The 20,536-nt window shown below is 38.9% G+C and overlaps 1 long non-coding RNA gene across 2 annotated transcripts; it reads right to left on the bottom strand.

Moving 5' to 3' along the window:
- Nucleotides 1–410: 410 nt before the first annotated feature.
- On the bottom strand, nt 411–20,244 carry LOC122801625. Of its 2 annotated transcripts, none has more exons than XR_006364768.1 (3): nt 20,052–20,244; nt 4,651–4,917; nt 411–482 (listed from the first exon to the last, which is right to left on the bottom strand). It is a non-coding gene; the product is annotated as an uncharacterized LOC122801625 (long non-coding RNA). The 2 variants fall into 2 exon arrangements; XR_006364769.1 differs by lacking the exon at nt 411–482 and adding an exon at nt 543–567.
- Between the last annotated feature and the right edge of the window lie 292 nt (nt 20,245–20,536).

Below are 20,536 nucleotides of genomic sequence, written 5' to 3'. Positions count from 1 at the left end.
TCGATTCAATCAACATATTCTTTCTAATCACCTCTACTCATGAAATTATTTTAGAAATCATGAGCAAAACTTCAAATTCTAGTGGTAAACCCATAGCTGGGAGTATACATTATGGACATGAAATGATGCAAGACTGAATTTAATTTTCGAATCGGAGACAAAATTTTGTGCCACAGCAAGCATTGCCTAAAAATAGAAATGTAGTTATTTTACTATCCCATTAAACAAACAAAAAGTAAAAGGTAAGTTCAAAACCAACTAACAAAATCAGAAATGACTAAACCATTCTTTATTCAAATAAAGAATGAGCCATGAAAGGAACTGGAGAGGAAGCACTCCTGTGGTACCCTAGACCCCCATCTCCATGGCCCTTTGTGTTTTCCACTTTTTCCAGACACTGAATCATGCTGTGTGAGTAAATGTAAAATCTTACCTATCTGTGCACCATCAGGCACTCTGTCACAGGCTATGAGGTCTTCTTCCTGTAGTAGAAGGACTCTCAATCATTGATTTGCATTCATCATTATTATTCAGCCTTTCTATATCATACATAAAAAGCAACACAGCCTAGGGCAAAACATACCTGCAAAGTTCAGTATTAAACAGCACACCCAAACAGTTTTGTCAAAATGCAGACCAATAAAAATCATGACAAAAGCTGCACACTAAAATTAGGAATATATTTTTGAGTAGGGAGTACTGGGCTTGACATCTTTCATCATCCCTTATCCTTCTTTATATATCAACATGCATGCAGAGAGATACTAAAGAAGCAGGGAACCATTCAACTCATTGGCCAGTATTCATAGTTTGGGGCTTCATAAATGAGTTACGGTTATCTGTGAATAGCAGTGCTACATGGATATGCAAATAAGGTCAGCAAAAGGCATTTGCAATGAACATGGAAAAGCAAAGTATTTTTTTAAAACACCCAATTTTCTCAAAAGAGAAAGTTGTATAAAAGTTCAGCACCACGAACTTGCATACTTTTCAAAATTGTGAGGATTGGTGTTATTTTTGTTTCTGCATATTGTGGTTGAATGTAGTCACACTTAAAATGTTTAAGCTGCAGACTGCACAGCACTTAAAAAAGGAATAGTTTTAAGAAAAGAGGTTAACAATTTTTATATAGGAGTATCATTTTGTGGGCACCCAGATGGTTTTATTTAACAGAAAGGTGGTGATTAGGAAGGTTGAAAAAGAGGAGAGAAAACAAAGAGGGGAACACACAAGGGAAATAATCAAAATGATTTGTGCTGGAGGAGGTAGGAGAGGATGGGCACTATGTTTTTGTTGAGGGATAGACCCCTCCCTTTTTTTTTAATTAAAGGGGAAGAGGATAAAGTCAAAAGCTTAAGGGAATAAGGGCTGAAAAAGTGCCAGCTAGAATCCCAGTCCACAGAGCTTCAAACATGTCCATTGCCAGATGGTGTTCCAGTGGAGGACCCCAATGTTGAAGGGGTAGGGGATTCTGTTGGTTAAGTAGTCGGCACCAGCTGGGACAGTATGTCTTTATACACACTAAAGAGAGGTTTCAACAGGCTTGACATCTGTCCACTACCTCTACCAGTGCATCCTCAACCAAGCTCTGAAGCCCATTCTGTGAGGCTTTCTAGGCTGTCATGGGCAGAACTGCTGCAAGACCAGTGCCTCCATTTCAAACCTGCAAGAATGTGGCTGGACAGGCAGAGAGTGATATGTCCCTAGCCTTGGAGTTGTGCCTGGTCTGCTCCTGTGAGATATGAACCTGTAATAAAAGAAAAGAAATGGAAGAGAAACAAAACAAAAAGGAGTAAGAAACGCATAAAACAAATTAAGAAAACAGAGGAGACACAAAACAGGAAAAGCACAGTAAATCCATACAGCAATTTTTACACGCCTGCACTATTTGAAATGCTGCATTAAAATCTTTATTGAAGTAAAAACTGTATACGGGAAGTGCTTATGCATACAATGGGAGTAGTGAATTGGGATGTGTTTTTGTACTTGAGGAAGAATGAATTGAGTAGTACTTTTGCATGCTTGTAATGAATTCAAAGGGCAAGGACTTTTGACTTTTTGAAGGGATGTGTGCATCTCTCAAGTTATGTACTTACAATACACTGAATACAGTACTAACAATAACCTTTACTCAAAGGAATCAGGCTAAAAAACATCAGCTTGAACTGTAACATCTTCAGTTGCATTTCTTTTATCTGCAAAGCCATAACAATATTTTCCTTACAAGTAATACAAAAACTTTTGTAAAAAAGTGCTTCTCTCTTTTATTTCTACATTAGTACAAGGATTTCAGTCCTTTATTGTATGCTTCTTATATATATTATGAACTAGTAAGAGAAAAATATTCTCTTGGGACGCTTGGTTCATTTACCAAAAGATTCCACCAATCTTTCTATTTTTATCTGGTGCTGCTGGTGATTACAGCAGATTTCTCCCTTGGCATTGCTTATTTTCATTATAATGTGAAAGTTTTCGGTGGTAGTTATTGTTTTTTGCACTTCTTTGAAGTTTAAACTAGCATTTTCAAATTGCTGTAAGGTCTGCTGTTCTGTACTGGAATACATTGTATCTAGTGTTTCTTAATCAGTATTAGGCATCTGTTTGAGGTTCCTTAATATTTGGACTCTAAATCAGTCATTTTACATAAAGAAGGGTCAGAGTCTGTACTCTTGTGGCAAGACATAGCTGGTTTCACCTATCTATGATGGGAAATGCTGGTTGACAGCTCATTGTGTGCTTACCTGATTTGCCTTGGGGCATAGTTAATGTAAAACTTGCTTTTTTCTAATCATATATAAGCCTCGCGTTTGTGAGAAGCTGTTCTTCATGCAGCAATGATTACTGGTGCCTTGTATATATACACACACAAAAATCACCAAAAGATGAGATTTCCCTATAAAACCCACCTTGGAACTCTACATCAGTCCCGCATTACTCACTGGGCAACTAGTTTGCTTGTTGAGCAGTTTTTATGCATTTAGTTAGGACTATTTGATCTATCATGCCTTATTATAGTACCCAGGACTATTCCTGCTGATAGAACATCTGGTTTAGTGCTGGGCAGCATCCCTGGTTAGGTTAGCTGCAGATTACACCAAGTAAAGCTCCCTTTCCTCATCAAGTTACAAACACCCTCCACTCCTATCCTTTCAAGTTCACATTAGGACCTGCAACCATGAATGGGTACTTTCCTACTATCTCTGCATCCAGCTTGATAGGCATGGACATCCTGAGGCAACATACCAATTGACTTATGTATACTGGCAACAACTTAATTCTCCAACAGACAAATACAGTATGTGAGAAATGTAGTTACACATTGACACTGGAGGCTAGACTTTCACATACAGACACAAAAAACAGTCAACAGGTTGTCAGCAACTCACACACATTACACTGATCCTAAGAACCTATGATTAGAAAGCAATTCTTGTTTACCTGTATCTGCATTTCTTATACATGCAAATATAAATATGTCTTTACTCCATGCAAATATAAATATGTATTTACTCCTGTCTAAGCAATAACTCATTTTTGTTTTATTTTTTTATTTTCCCTAGCAAAGGCATAGCTGTATGAATTAGAATACTGTGCCAATGTTCTCCATCACTCAAGAGGGATAAAAGTATGAAAAGTGAGTGCAATGTTTTATGAATACACATAACAGTGTTCTGGTATAACTAATTTACAAATGCGGAAATGAAGCAATTCATGGAAGTTTGCCATTTCCTTTTCTGCACAAATATTAATGAATTAATAGATAATATTGAAGTAAAACAGCATTTTCTCATTAAAGTTTATGCTGATTTCTCCCCAGCATGCAGTTTCACTAATGTGTGGTATATGAGATTTCAACCATGTTGTATGTGCTATTAGAGACACTTTTTTAACACCTTTATTGAATCATCACTTGTGACAGTCAAATTTACATTTATACAAAAATAATCAAATTGTATTAAACTAACATTAACGAACATTATACTTCACATATATTGCTATGTATCATATAACCTAAGCAACATTACATAAAATATTCAATTCCTGCTCCTTTTTAAACCAGAAACATCTTTATTAAACCATCACTTACAACATAAGCAATTATACATTTATATAAATGAAAACAAACCACACCAACACAATCCCTTTTGAACAAACAACTATGTTATACCACACCAACACAATCCCTTTTGAACAAACAACTATGTTATGCAACTGTTTTCTATGGCCTACACAAAACCACCTTCATCTAATGTAACTATTACAACTCTTTTACTGCAATAGTAATAAATTATAAATGTGTAATTGCAATTTTTATTTCATAAATTCAGTTAGCACTACAAGTACCTGTAAACTACTACATGACTTGCAGGTACATATACAGATTTTAATACACGTATATGACATTTGTATATATTATTAAAATCTGTTACCACATTACTAATATTCCTCTTTATTCAAAAAATGCTTATATAATTACAAACGTTCAAGATTTTCTACGCATTTCATAACAGCACTGCAAGTAATACTTTCAGACACACAGATCTGTCTTTGCAAATACTTGTATTTATACAAACTTTTTTTTTAAAATATGAATCCGTTAAATGACTCAGTTAAGAAAACAAATATTTTAGTTAACTATAAAACTCTTACCTTTTCTCTGCAACCTGGTCTACCCACTCAGCCAGCTGATCAGTCCTAATCTTCTGGTACCTGTGATGGTACTGCTAGCTGTAGCAGGTTATAACAGTCAAGTTTGACAGGCTGTCACCCAACTCCCACCAGATATCGATTTTTTTCCAGGTACTATTTCTTGTGCATGCCTCAGTCTTCTCCAAGTAAGAATAATGCAAAAAGTATGATCGATGTCTCCTTAACGACCAACTAGGAGTGCATCCTTAACTTCACAGGATTTGCCATCTTTTAAAACAGCCAGAACAAAAATAAAATATAATCAGGGATGCATTAATCAGGGTTAGAACCACTACCTGTAGGTGTGACATTACCTTCACCAAACTCTTTTTGCTAGCATGGTCACTACAACAGCTAATAATACTATTGGTAAGTTTGGAGTAACCAAAACTGCTTCATCACATACTGATTTTTTTCTTAAAGGAAAACATCTACCTTTCCCTTCCATATGTCATAAAAATTGTGATATATGATTAATAAGTTGCATTGATAATGTTTACTGGTAAAAGTTACTTGCTTTCTACCCTTGCAGCAGTATGCATCATGTAGTGCATCAAACATTTTATTCATTTATTTTTCTCTTTTTTTGTTTTGGAGGGGAGAATGAATGTCAATTTTATGTATTTATGATTTGTTTGAGTTGGCTGTTGCAAACCTGCCATTCACATGACTTTTTTTCTTAACTACGTTTTTATTTTGGTTAGTTTAGGGCCATTCATGCATTTCCACAAAGCTTGGGATAGCTGCAGAATGCTGCAGACTTTGGAGCTACCTGCATATCCATGTCATTTTAAAATAAATTAATGTAACATTGAATGCATGTCCACAATTGTCAAAATGCCAAATTTTCCCAATATACCTAGGGACACATTTGTGTATTACTACAACTCACAGAGATGCATACAAATTAGACTAATTTACGTATAATGTGTAAATAGCCCTAAATTTTTACTAACAAGTTAAGCATCACCATGTTAATTCACAGTCAGTTGTATTAGGATACCACAAACCTACTAAAATAAAGAAATATTTTTTAAATTACTATTTTATAAGACATACTTAAATTATTTCAATACTGATTTAAGATTAATTTGCAATGAACTTAGATGTATGTTGTACATGTTATGATAACACTGACTGACTGGTAAATATCTGTCATTTTGAAGTTACATTTCATGACAGCAGCTCTGGAACTGATTAGTGATTACAGAAAATGGTAATTACAGAAGTTAAATTTATTGATTGTGCGTATATGGATATAAATGTAGTAACTTACCACAAAGCTTTTACTGTGCAAAGGACATGAAGAGGCACATGTGATGAATCTGATATGCTAGTGACAGTGAGGAATAAAAAAATGGCAGCACTGGCAATTCATGAAATGACAGAGCATAGGGCAAGGATGCCATTTTATGACAAGTGATTGAATAAACTGTAGCCAAGATATACTACATTTTGGCATACATATTGAGATTTTTATTAAACAGTCATACTGTGGCTGGCAGAAACAGCTATCCATTGTTTTGTACTTTAAAAGGCGATTACATCCAAACATTACTGTCACACTTTTCATTTTTTGTAGTACTAATGGAAAATAAGGGATCAAAGCACATAAAGGATAACTTCAGCCATGAGGAAAATCATGCCCTCATGGCAGCACTTAGGACAGATGGGATACTTCTTTTTGGTAAATGGGGGAGCAGACAAGCTGAGAGGAACAAGACCTAGAGTAAAGTAGTTGTTGAAATCAGTGCAGTTGAAGAAATAATCCAAGCACTGGCACAGTGTAAGAAAAGGAAAAAGGATATGGTAGCACATACTAGAAGCAAGGCCAGGCAGAATGAAATTTGTCGTACCACTATGGGGGGTGCTCTTGAATCTTTATTCAGTCAACACCAGATGATGAATACCTTCTGTGGGGGGTGACTATGACATAAGAGATGGTGCAACAGGAATAATTAGAGGTATTTTGGACACTGCTCCATCTAACAAATGTCTGCAGAAGCAGCAACACTTATCTGCTCTGTTATGGTAAGTTCAGCTTACACAACTCCACTATGTTCTTCATAGTACCCTTAGCTATGATAATCTACCCATATAGCTAACTATATTTAGGTGAAGGAAGGAGAAGGGTCCAGGAGCCACTGGAGAATTGTACTAGCAAAACCTGATCTAGAGAAGGAATCAAGCTTATAGTACTTTGTAAAAGTATGTACAGAGGACCATGTAGCAGCCTATACAATACTGCTAGAATCCAACCCTTTCCAAAAAGCCATAGATGAAGCCAAGGCCTGGTAAAGTGGCCCTTGACCCTGCCTGGAATAGATTTGTCATGGTGAGTATAACAAAGTAATAAGCTTAGACAGCAATTTGGAAATGGTCTGTTTTAACAGTCTGTCCCTTCTTTTTATCCTGACAAGATATTAACAATTGATCTGAGGATCTGAAAGATTTAACTTTGTCAAGGTAGTACCTGAGTGGTCTGTGTGCATCCAAGTTATGAACTATCCTTTCTCCCTCATTTTTAGATTAATGAAAGAAAACATGGATATGGACAGTTTGGCTTAAACTAAGCTTGTATACCACTTAGGTCTGGAGCATTTCTCCCCGGGCCTCTGCTGAAGACTGGCTTGCTCCAAGTCGGACTTTCCCGGTTAACAAATGTAAAATAAAATCATAGATAAAAAATAGTTCTCAAAGAAACTCCATCTCTATTGAAAGATGATATAGGGTTGACTAGCCATAACAGCTTTCAACTCCGGTACCTTTCTGTCTTGCAGAGTAATCAGTAAAACTATTATCCATGTTAAGGATGTCAAGTCAGCCAGATTAACTCATTCAAATGGAGAAAAATTTAGCTTCTCTAATACAAAATTAAGATCCTAAGGAGGGACCACCAGTTTACTTGGAGGCCTCTTATGCAAAGTCCTTTTCAAAGAACATTTTGACAAGAGACTGCCTTGAAAGAGGAGCCGCCATAAGCAGACATGCTGAAATGGCCAATAAATGAACCTTGATAAGAGAACAGCTAGCCCTAAATGGGTGTTGGTTATGTTGCTGGCACCAACTACAAAATGTTTTCCATTTGCTAATATAAGATTTTCTAGCAGTAGGTTTTCTTGCTTCCATTAGTACCTGCTGTATCTCCTTAGAAAACAGGTGTTTAAAAGGAATTAAAACCTTAATATCCAGGCAGTCAATTGAAGATGACTGATGTTGTTGTATGAGTAGATCCATTTTGTGAGGAAGCTTGTGTTAATTGCCCCTGGCCATTTCCAAATGAAGACAGAACCATGCTTGTCTGGGCCAGAAGGGTAGTCACCACAATGATCTTGGGAGAATCCTTATGAATCTTCAAAAGTACCCTGAATATTAGTGGAAAGCCATGCAGGAAAATTCCCATACAAAGAAAAGAAAAGGCATCTGTCTTCCAAGCCTTCTTGCATGAAGTCCTGGAATAGAATTTTTGCCAGATGATTTTTCAGAGAGGAGGCAAAGAGGAACTCCCCACAGATGGAGCAAATCTTGGAAGACCCCCCTGATCTAGCTTCTATTTGTGAGGGTCTGCCCCGGTCCTGCTAAGCTTGTCTGTGACAATTTTGCTTTGATGGAATGTGGGATGCCTGTAGAGTGAGACTATATTATGAAGCTATATCTCAGGCTAACAACGCTAGTCTGCAAACAAGGGACAAACTTGCACTTAAGGTATGTAAGGCTCTACCACTGCAGAGGTTGGCAGTCAAAATACAACCAATACCCCCACAGAAACTGACCAATCAAAATCAAGCTTGCTAATCCCTCACTGGAACCCAGGCTCAGTTAGCTGCCACATGAAAGCCTCTGCTTTCACCACAGGCTGGAATACTGCAGACCCAATCCAAAGTAGCTGATGAGGTCCTTGCAGTGCAATAAATCTTCATTGAATCAGCAGTAAGCCAGATGAAAAAATTTTTATAGTGTCCTTCTTAGTCGTTGTCTTGTCTTCAGAGTAGTCCACCACAAAACCTTCTTAGTCGTTGTCTTGTCTTCAGAGTAGTCCACCACAAGACAGCCTCAATGGTCACTAGCTCCTACGTATTTCAATTAAGTTTGCCAAGTCTATTTTAACCGAGGCATATCCATATTTTTCAGATTTGTTCTGTAAGCACCCAATATGTTGTCAATTCATATGTATGCATGAAATATCTTTCAATTAAAAGTCAACAATTAATTGTCAATGACTTCCTTCCCCTCTGGAGTACCCCAAGACTCAATTGATTCAGTTCTTTTTTTCACTATTTATAATTCCATGTTCCTTGACCTTCCCTGTATTAACATAATAGTCTACATACATGACCTCCTCCAACTCAACTCCTATGGCAATCAAACATCTCTTAAGCAGTTTCTGCAAGACTATCTTGAGTCTAACATTGGTTCTAAGAACACTGTATCTCTGTAAACAAAAACCCAAACACCGTCACTTGGTACTACACAGAAATTACTTTCCAGCCCTCCTTTATCGATCTTTGACTCTTTAGGATGCCAAGTACAAGTCAATACCTACAAGTACTTAACTGTACTGCTTAGCCCATGCATGACCTTTTGCCCTCATGAAATTCATAACCAACAAAGTGCTAGAACTCAAAATGCCCTATAAATCTCCCACCTTCTTTCTCCAGATACTAGACAGGACATCAGAATAACAGAGTAAGAGTAACACTTGAATACAGTCTTCCCTAACTGTCCTATGTAACTCAAACATGAAACTGCTTCAGAAAACAAAAAATGTGATTTACTGAGTCAAACTTATTTCACAGCTCAAAATCCCATAGTACTTTACTGTGCTCCATCAGTACACTTAAACTCAGGGCTACCCTATCACTTATTTATTTACATTTGTTTACTGGAATGTTTCAACTAGGCAGAGACCCTTTTTGGTGAAGGCCTGGGGAGAAAAGCTCCACATGAATTTTCACAAAACAATAAATAGGTTTTACAATACAATTTTCAAGCAGTTGTACATCAGAAAATAGGCAGAAAATTTAACAGTTTATAAATACACATGAGCAGCATACATTTAGCAAAATTTAACATTAAGTGCATCTTACATGTTTAATTGAGAAAGATTATAGACCACAAGCAGAGCAAGATAGACAGGACCCTGGATATAAAGTAGCCAAAAGAGTTGATGTAGAAATGAGAGGTTTGAGCATGGATATAAATTAAAGATGTAGTAATGAGACAGAAGGCATCAGTTTGGGCTAAAAGAACATCCTATAGTAACTGCCCCAAGTTTTGTGAGAAGAAATAGTATTTTAGCCAGAGATGGAGCAAGAGCAAGTCCAGTTAACCATGAGATGAGATTATTCTGTAACATTATCTAAAAGCTTCTGTTTCATAACATCTGCCCTCCACTTACTCAAACCGCCCAATTAATCCTACTATTCCATTAAGAAAAAAAATGCCAAAGCCCTCATGCTGCAGTGGCCACTTTTCTACTTAAACTGCACTAAAAGTACAGTTAATAAGCTTGCACAAACGGTTTGAAACCCACTTCCCACAAACATATGAAACAACCACACCTCTCCAAATTCAAATGCACCCAAAATGCAAACTACTCAATTAATACAATGCCACTGCTTCACCAAACCACTCTAGTCCCAGCCTTCCTCACCCAGTCTTTGTAAGATCAAACTTTATTGTTATTACTGGAAACTATGAAAATCCTACACTGCACATATATGAATATACTTTGGTTGCTCTAAACAATACTGTTACAACTAAAATGTTTCTTTATTGCATGTGTAGTTATGTCTATAAAGATTTATTGCTAATCGTTGAACCTAATCTCATCTAATCAACCCCTTTGCAAAAAAAAGCAATCAAAATACAACTTACGGAAAAAAATAAATAAATAGAATTTTGCAAGGAGACAATCTCCATACACCTTTCATGTAGAAAGCTATACCCTCCATATACCCGGCTAATATGGAGATATATATATCTATATATCTACATCTACATCTCTATATCTATATATATATATCTATCTATATCTATATCTATATATATATATATATATATATATATATATATCTATCTATATCTATCACTATATATATATATATATATACATACATACATACATATATACATACATACACACACACACACACACACACACACAAAGGCTGAGTCACACAACAGTAGGGAAACAGCAAAGTTCTCAAAATCACTATAAAACTATCTCATACAACTGACTGAATACTGGCATGTTTTGATAAAAAAATATTTGTTGAGTAGTACCGCTGTTCAATCCATTTGTACTGAGCTGAAATGAAGTGGCTACCAGCCACAACTCTGAGCTGAGATTCCAGATTACTAGAAGCTTCCGAGCTTCCAAAAAAACACAAGTTGTCTGTTTTTTGCTTATTTATACTATTTACTACCCTTTTTTATTGCCTGCCACTTACTTTAATACTATATTTATATACTGTGTATTAATCTACACTGTTGTACTGCAATTGCCTACCTTACTCTGTCCGTTAAATCGAATTGTATTGCTGTTTTCATTGTTTATCAAGCTCTTTTTGCTATTTTCACTGCTTGTTAAGTATTTGCTAGTGTTTTTCACTGTTGCAAAGCAACCTGTTCTGCTTCTTCTGGTTTTCACACCAAACAGTGTTCTAATAACTGATTTGTTAGCCATCTGAAATATTCTTTAGAGTCTCCCTGCTGATTTTCTGGTGTTTTAAATATTTTTTAGTGTCTTGCTGCTACTTTTCTGCAATGATTCTCTAGTGGTTCCTGCAGAAACTAGGGTAGTTAGTAGCTGTAACATAGTCCATTTACAGGTTTGAAGTTTGCTTGCAGTGGCCATTTATTCTGGCCACATTTTCCAAGCCATCTTGGACTCTAGTGAGAGGATTCTGCTGATTGGAACCTGTCTGGTGAAGGGTAGTTGGTCTAGGGCTTAGAATAAGCAACTTTATTTTTGAACCTTTTTAAATTTTATTTTCAAGTTTTTAGCTTCTGGTATTTAAGCCCTGCATTTGATCAGGTTTCTGTTTGCACATTGTGCCACACAACTCACTGCTGGGCAACTATGCCATAGCCTGACAAATTAATTCCGTTTTTCCCTTAGTTACAGGTGTAGCATATTAGTGTAGCCCTCATCCTTAGTACTTTCCCAGTCAAAGAAATACTGCTAGTAAGCTGAAACCTACTAAATTACCTTCAAAGTGTAACATTCAAAAACTTTTCTACTCATTGAAGACTCAATAGTAAGATACATGGTAAGACACATGGATGTCCCACTCACCAGGTTGGACAAGGAGAAACTCACAGTCAGCTTGCCTGTCCGGTGGCAGGAGTCATCAGATCACGCATGCACTCAGGACTCTCAGCAACATAGGTTCATAGGTGTTTACTAGGCTAACAACCACAAGGGCCTTTTTAAGCCTAGCCATGTATCCCAAATCTCTAACAAGTTCTGATACCCTTTATAAATGTAAGCATGGGCCTGGGAGATGAACCATTTACAGGTTACCTGTGTCCATTAGAGACATAAATGCCAAAGCAGAGATGAATTTCCTGTTTCCCATTCAATTGTCCAAGATGCACTTGAATTGGGTTAGGAAGGAACTCTGCTTCACATGGATGGAGACCCTGTTCCATAGACGGGGTAGTCTCTAAGATGCAAACCTAGCTCTCCAGCAGGTCCTATTTATAGCAGAATGGATAATTCTGGTGCTGTTTGTTTTGTGGATATGCAGAAGGTCTATCAGATTGGGGTCTGACAATGCCCTGCATGCCAAAAACCTGTAGGAGACAGAATAAAGGGATAGGGCCTTGAGGCAAGTACCATTATGACTCTGCCATAGTTAATGTTGGAGTGAATGACTGGAGATGTACCTCGACTATATAAAAAGAAACATGACTGAGCTCTCTAAGTACATGTCCCAGGTAGGTATGTCTCTAGCCTTGAGCAGCATATTACCCACACCCTAGAATGATGCCATGATATAAACAAAAAATGATTAATTTCAATAACTGGCTTAGTTTTTGGTGTCATTCAAAGGAGATCTAGTTCCTGTCAGCCTGGGAAGCCATGGTCAAACCACCTCACTGCTTTGCCAGAGATGGTTTGCACCTGGTGCCTCTAGGCTTTCAGCTGCTGGCAAAGGCTCTTACTTCCCCCATACTGCCTTTTTTAGGTATGGTCTCGAAAACAAATTTACCAATCATAACAAAATAAGGGTCATGATGCTAAATGCTAGGAGCTTAAACCAAAAACTGTGCACAGTGGAAGCACTTCTATCACTGGAAGATGTAGATGTCTATGCAGTCACAGAACAAGGCCACAAAGTACCCTGGCCATGCAAAACTACAATGCCTTCCACACTTTCAGACCACAATATGAATGTGTGAGAACCAAAGGAGACCATGTTTCTCTCTATATTAGAGATAAATTCAAGTCCCATCTAGTTAGACTGGACAACTCCATGGAGTTACTCCAAGCTCAGGTTATGGTGGGTAAGACCCCCATTCAAGTCACAGCCAGTTATAGATCCCCTTCCATGGGTTATGACGCACGTGAAGCTTACTTGATCAAACTGGAGAAAACCCAAATATTACCAAACACTTTGGTTATGAGGGATTTCAATTATCCCATCATTAACTGGGAAACCTGCCTTAGCCCTAACCCATTAGCGCAAAAATTCCTTGACTTTAACTGAAATACCCTGGAACAAACTGTTAATACCCCAACAAGAGGAACAAGCATACCAGATCTGATCCTCACGAACATATCAAATGGATGGATCTCTTAAAAGTTCGAACTTCATATGGTCGACACCATATGATTGAACTTTTAAAAGTTCAAACGTTTCAGTGGAGATCTCCATACAGTGCAGAATGGGAAGATTTCCCTTTTCTGCACTGTAGTGAAATCTCGGAGTTGGTATATTTAAAGAGCGGGGGGTGTGCAGGGGGAATTGCTACCCTACTTAAACCGTTCAGGTAGGTTTTTTTCTTTTGCTTATTATTTTTTTTATTACATTTTTTGAACTTTTAAAAGTTCGACCATATGGTGTCAACCACACGATATTCGAACTTTTAAAAGTTCGATTATGTAACATAGATGCAAATGGATGCACTACCACAACTGCACACTGAAATAAGAGAAAAAACTTCACCAAGGCAAACTATCCCCCTCCTAGGTGAAGGTATAAATGTATTCTGAGTGCCACCCCCAGCTGGAAGCAGTAACTTCACCTAAGCTTACACTAAAGCATTGTACAATCACTTACATAAGTGTATAAACTTGGCTGTACCAGAAAGAGCCAAAGTCAGAGCCCCAAGTAAAAACAAACCACTGTGGTGGACATCCAGCATCAACAAACTTCACAATAAATGCAAAAAGTTGCTGTCCATGAAAACAAAGGTGAGACCCCAACAATGGAAAAGCACCTCCTCAGCTTTAACAGACAAATAAGACAACTTGCCTCTTTGAGAAAAACGTATCTAGCATAGCCAAGGATAACTATAAGGCCTTTTACAGCTATGTACAGAGCCTAAAAGGTAGGACCCAAGCATGTGCAGAACTAGTGACCAATGGTATCACACACACACTAACCTCAGAGATAGCAAACCTGCTTGTGGACAGGTTTGGTGAAAATTTCACCCCCTACCCCCTCCAACTCTTTCACAAACCTTGGCCCAAACTTCCCCTCCACCCTACATATCTGAAGAACAGGTCATCAAAGCCTTGTCCAGGGCAAAAAAATACAGCCTCTATGGGAACAGACAGCATTCCAGGTTGTCTTCTAAACAGGCTAAGACATGAACTAGCATCACCATTATGTACCCTTTTCGATCATAGTCTAACCACAGGCATTGTTCCTGCAGAATGGAGAACAGCAACAGTTATTCCCCTCCACAAAGGTGGCCTAGCAACAGACCCATAAGCCTGACCAGCCTCATCTGCAAGGCCATGGAACGTATCATTATGGACCTCATAAATAAAGACATAGGCAACCTCCAAACCCTGGATCCTAGAGGTTTCTAACAAAGATCAACAGTGGCCATATACAGACTGACTAAAGTCCCCCTCACTTTACTCTGTATCATACAGATTTCTTAGGGGAGACTTATGCCTGGCTTACAGATCAATCTCAGACCCAAACCTAATGAACTTGCTACATATCCATAAATCAAACAGGACTAGGGACACCCATTCCTGGGACCTAAATATGGCCTACGACTTAAACAGGGCATGCTGGAGGGACAGATTTATCTCCCAACGTCTGCAACATCCTTGGAATAGGCCACCTATTCATGTGAAACAGAGCACCTCTATGACACTGTTCAAAAGGAACCTGGATGAGTGAATGGGGCACCATTTTACCGTGAATACCACCCACAACATTCCTGGACATGAGCAGTCATTGCTAAATGCAATCTTGGGAATTAACTAACATTTCTACGGTATTACTTTGGGAAGAACCAACTAGGCCTGAAATAACCTCCTGGGCAACAGCCTAGTAATCTCCTATGATCCTAAAACATCAATTGATAAAACTATGTTCCCATATATGGTGTGTGTGTGTGGGGGGCATGCCCAAAGGCAGGTAAAGGCTAGCACTGTGGTAGTGAGGGTCGGAACTTTGAATGTTGGCAGAATGACTGGTATAGGTAGAGAGCTAGCTGATATGATGGACAGAAGGAAGGTTGGTATATTGTGTGTGCAAGAGACCAGATGGAAGAGGAGCAAGGCTAGGTGTATCGGAGGTGGGTTCAAATTGTTTTATCATGTGCGGATGGGAGGAGAAATGACGTAGGGATTATCCTATGGAACAGTTTGCTAAGAGTGCTTTGGAGGTGAAAAGAGTGTCAGATAGAGTGATGTTTATAAAGCTGGAAATTGATGGTGTAATGATGAATGTTGTTCGTGCATATGCTCCACAAGTTGGGTGTGCAATGGATGAGAAAGAAATATTTTGGAGTGAATTGGATGAAGTGGTGAAGATTGTACCCAAGGGTGAGAGAGTGGTGATTGGAAGAGATTTCAATGGGCATGTTGGTGAAGGGAACAGAGGGGATGAGGAAGTGATGCGTAGGTATGGTGTTAAGCAAAGGAATGCAGAAGGTCAGATGGTAGTGGATTTTGCGAAAAGGATGGACATGGCTGTGGTGAATATGCATTTTAACAAGAGGGAGGAGCACTGGGTGACATACAAGAGTGGAGGAAGTTGCACACAGGTGGATTATATCTTATGTAGAAGGGCCAGTCCGAAAGAGACTGGAGACTGTAAAGTGGTGGCAGGGGAAAGTGTAGTTCAGCAACATAGGATGGTGGTTTGTAGGATGACATTGGTGATCAAGTAGAGGAGGAGGAGTGTGAGGTCAGCACCAAGGATCAAATGGTGGAAATTGAAAAAGGGTAATTGTGAGGTGGAGTTCAGGGAAGAGTTAAGACAGGCACTGGGTGGCAGTGAAGAGTTACCGACAACTATAGCAGAGCTAGTAAGGGAGATGGATAGAAAGGTGCTTGGGTGTGACATCTGGAAAGAGGAAGGAGGACAAGGAGACCTGGTGGTTGAATGAGGAAGTACAGGAGAGTATACAGAGAAAGAGGTTGGCAAAGAAGTGGGATTGTCAGAGAGATGAAGAAAGTAGACAGGAGTATAAGGAGATGAGGTGCATGGCAAAGAGAGAGGTGGTGAAGGCTAAGGATAAGGCGTATGAATAGTTGTATGAAAGGTTGGACTCTAAGGAGGGAGAAAAGGACCTGCACCGATTGGCTAGACAGATGGGCCGAGCTAGTAAAGGTGTGCAGCAGGTAAGGGTGATAAAGGATAATGAGGGAAACGTACTCACAAGCAAGGAGAGTGTGTTGAGCAGATGGAAAGAGTACTTTGAGGGGCTGATGAATGAAGAGAATGAGGGAGAGAAGGTTGGATAATGTGCGGATAGTGAATCATTGAAGTGCAGTGGATTAGCAAGGAGGAAGTAAGGATAGCTATGAAGAGGACGAAGAATGGAAAGGCTGTTGGTCTAGATGACATACCTGTGGAAGCATGGAGGTGTTTAGGTGAAATGGCAGTGGAGTTTTTAACTAGATTGTTTAATGAAATCTTGGAAAGTGAGAGGATGCCTGAGGAATGGAGAAAAAGTGTTTTGGTACCAATGTTTAAGAATAAGGGTGACGTGCAGAGCTGTACTAACTACAGAGGGATTAAACTGATCAGTCACAGCATGAAGTTATGGGAAAGAGTAGTGGAGCCTAGGTTAAAAAGGGAAGTGATGATTAATGATCAGCAGTATGGTTTTATGCCAGGAGCACTACAGATGCAATGTTTGCTCTGAGAGTGTTGATGGAGAAGTACAGGGAAGGTCAGAAGGAGTTGCATTGTGTCTTTGTGGACTTAAGAGAAAGCATATGACAGGGTGCCTATTGAGGAGTTGTGGTATTGTATGAGGAAGTCGGGAGTGTCAGAGAAGTATGTAAGAGTGGTGCAGGATATATACGCGGGTAGTGTGACAGCGGTGAGGTGTGCGGTGGGAGTGACGGATACGTTTAAGGTGGAGGTGGGATTACATCAGAGATCAGCTCTGAGCCCTTTCTTATTTGCAATGGTGATGGAAAGGTTGACAAACGAGATCAGACAGGAGTCCCCGTGGACTATGATGTTTGCAAATGACATTGTGATCTGTAGTGAGAGTAGGGAACAGGTGGAGGAGACCCTGGAGAGGTGGAGATATGCTCTAGAGAGAAAAGGATTGAAGGTCAGCAGGACTAAGGAGGAATATATGTGTGTGAATGAGAGGGAGGATAGAGGAATGGTGAGGATGCAGGGAGTAGAGGTGGTGAAGATGGATGAGTTTAAATACTTGGGATCAACAGTTCAGAGTAATGGTGAGTGTGGAAGAGAGGTGAAGAAGAGAGTACAGGCAGGATGGAGTGGGTGGAGAGTCTCAGGAGTGATTTGTGACAGACGAGTACCTGTAAGAGTGAAAGGGAAGGTCTACAAGAGGGTAGTGAGACCAGCTATGTTATATGGGTTGGAGACAGTGGCACTGACAAAAAGGCAGGAGTCAGAGCTGGACGTGGCAGACTTAAAAATGTTACGATTTGCACTGGGTGTGACAAGGGTGGACAGGATTAGGAATAAGTATATTAGAGGGTCAGCCCAGGTTGGAAGGTTTGGAGACAAAGCCAGAGAGGCAAGATTACGTTGGTTTGGACATGTCCTGAGGAGGGATGCAGAGTATAGGAAAAAGATGCTAAGGATGAAGCTGCCAGGTAACAGGAAAAGAGGAAGGCCAAAAATAAGGTTTATGGATGTGGTGAGAGAAGACATGCAGTTGGTTGGTGTGACAGAGCAAGATGCAGAGGACAGGAAGAAATGGAAACAGATGATCCGCTATGGTAACCCCTAATGGGAGCATCCGAAAGAAGAAGAATATATATATCACTCACACACACACATACACACACCACAAATATGTATCTCACTATATATAAATATCTATCTAGTTTGATAACTATACATGTACACACAAAAAAAAAAATCATCATGGTACTGTTAGGGAAAGGGTGTTCAGTATTCTAATGCACAGGGTAGGGGTTAGAGGGAGCATACATGAGTATAGTGGTGCACAGGGTTGGGGTTAGGGGGAGCATACATGAGTATAGTGGTGCAAGGAAGTGATTTTTGTTAACCTTAACCTTTCCCCTACTCCCATCCCTACACATTAGGATACTAAACACCTCTCCCTAACAGTACCACTGTCAGATATGGAGATAGGGTAGTTTTCAAACTAGTAGTCATTGACAGACTGACAGACATTTTTATTACTGAAGCTGCCAAACTAGTAATAAAGTTAAAATATCACACACTAATAGCTACCTTCTGTGCCAGATCAATACTGGATCCACAGTAACTTTTCTACTTCACACACATCTTGTTTTCATATGTAATTATTTCTATAAATGTTTAGGCAATGCCGCTGTGATAAACACTGGATGAAAAGCATTATGGGTTCTGCTGAAAGGCTCTGCATGCTGTCAATGCAGAGCAAAGAAAGAAACACAGACATCTGAAGGTTTAACTCTCAGTTCCCTAGAGCTGGCCAAAATACTTCCTTTCAAAAACTGGCTGTTCATCATGGAATGCATGATGTATACCAAGTCACACTCATAATTTTAACACAGCTATAGACGTCATCCTACCCGCAGCAGCTTCTTTACTGGCTACATTTCCATAATTTAACCAGAACTTGGTTGTCTTTGTTTGCTTGAGACTTGAGGAGAAAGGGCTCCTTGGCTCAGATGGCACATGAACAATGTTGACAGCTCTCAGGCATCATGGTCTTGTCTATTGTTTGCGTCAATCCCTCAGCCAGTTAGGCACATCTCAGTTTTAGCCCTTTAACGTGCCCCTCCCAAAACACAATGTCACTAACCTAACAATAAAGGGTAGAAGCAACAACGGATGTGAAGTGTTATGCCTGGCAGCTTGGTGTGAAAAGTAAAGGTAATAAAATACTAACTGTGGTTCAAGTCCAAGTGCCTCAGCTTACATACTATGTGACTTGAAGCTTATTTAAATTTTCAGTGTGCCTAGGTCAAACTGGTGCCTACAGGGCCTTACTTCATTAAGTAAAATATAAGAATTATTCAAAGCTGTAAACCTGTACTTTGAAAAATGCATTTTCCAGTAATGACTTTGCCCTACCTGCTTCCAATATGACTAGTCAAGATGTTGAAGCTTTACCCACAACAATGGCTGTTTACCTCTAATTCTTCTTAAAAGACAGTAAGACAGAAAGAGGGTAAGTGGACATGGTTTCATCTTTGTTGGCTTTTCTGACTCAGAATAAAGGAGATAATTTGTTTTGACATCCCCAAGGAAGTGAGCATGCACACTAATAAAAATAATAATTTTAGACTTTAATTCTAACTTTCACAATAGGGCTGTGCTACACTTGTATAATTGCAATGATACTTAATTTTGCTTTGAAGACTACATTAATTCCATCTGTAATAGTATTACAATACTGAAATTTCACTAACTACAATTGTTGCACTGTACAAATGTTATTGCTTGTGAGGCTTAGAGATAGCGTGTCAAACTAAACAACAAGTACGTTTTCAGCTGGGAACAGGGGCCATTTAGCCTGCTCTTCAAAGAACGTTTACATTTACAAGATAATATAACAAACCTGAGGTCTGCAGTAATCATTTAGTCAGACTGTATTAAGTGTAAAATAATGCAATTTATCTTTAAAGGAAAATATTCAAAACGGTCATCTTGGACTCTAAGCACTCTGCCATTAACACAAATAAGTTTGACATTGAGTAAAAAGCATATCCTTACATAAAAGGGTAGCTATGGGGGAGGGAGTTCAGTAACGATATGTTCAAGTTTCACAAAGTATCAACACCTCAAATAAAACCTCTGCCAGTCCAAAAGGTATGCTGCTTACGATCAATCCAAAAGCATTACGTCTGCAGCCAGGGTTCCGTTACCCAGCAAGAGAGAGAAAAGAAACAGGAAGGAAGTAAAGGAGTGAAAGACTTCCTCTGGGTCCTAAACAGCGGCTTCTATACTAGTGGAGAAAGAAAGTTAAACTTAAAGGAACAGTCCCAGGATTTTTTTGTTTCATTTTCAGTCTGACTTTCTGAGCATCCCATACCTCTCAACTGTCCAGATTTTCACAAATGTCTGAATTTTTGCCTCATATTTTTGGTCTATTCCTCATAAAAGTAGGTATTCTGGCAAAGCTCTATCAAATCAAATGAGGTTAGGCAGAAAATGTTATTTATTGACATTTGATTACCAGGAAAGTCCAAGTGAGTAGA

The sequence above is a fragment of the Protopterus annectens genome, chromosome 5.part0 (genome assembly GCF_019279795.1).
Source record: "Protopterus annectens isolate FY-2018-M chromosome 5.part0, PAN1.0, whole genome shotgun sequence".
NCBI classification, from domain to species: domain Eukaryota; kingdom Metazoa; phylum Chordata; order Ceratodontiformes; family Protopteridae; genus Protopterus; species Protopterus annectens.
Note: the sequence above shows the minus strand (reverse complement) of the source record. Positions and strands in the feature narration are given on the sequence as shown.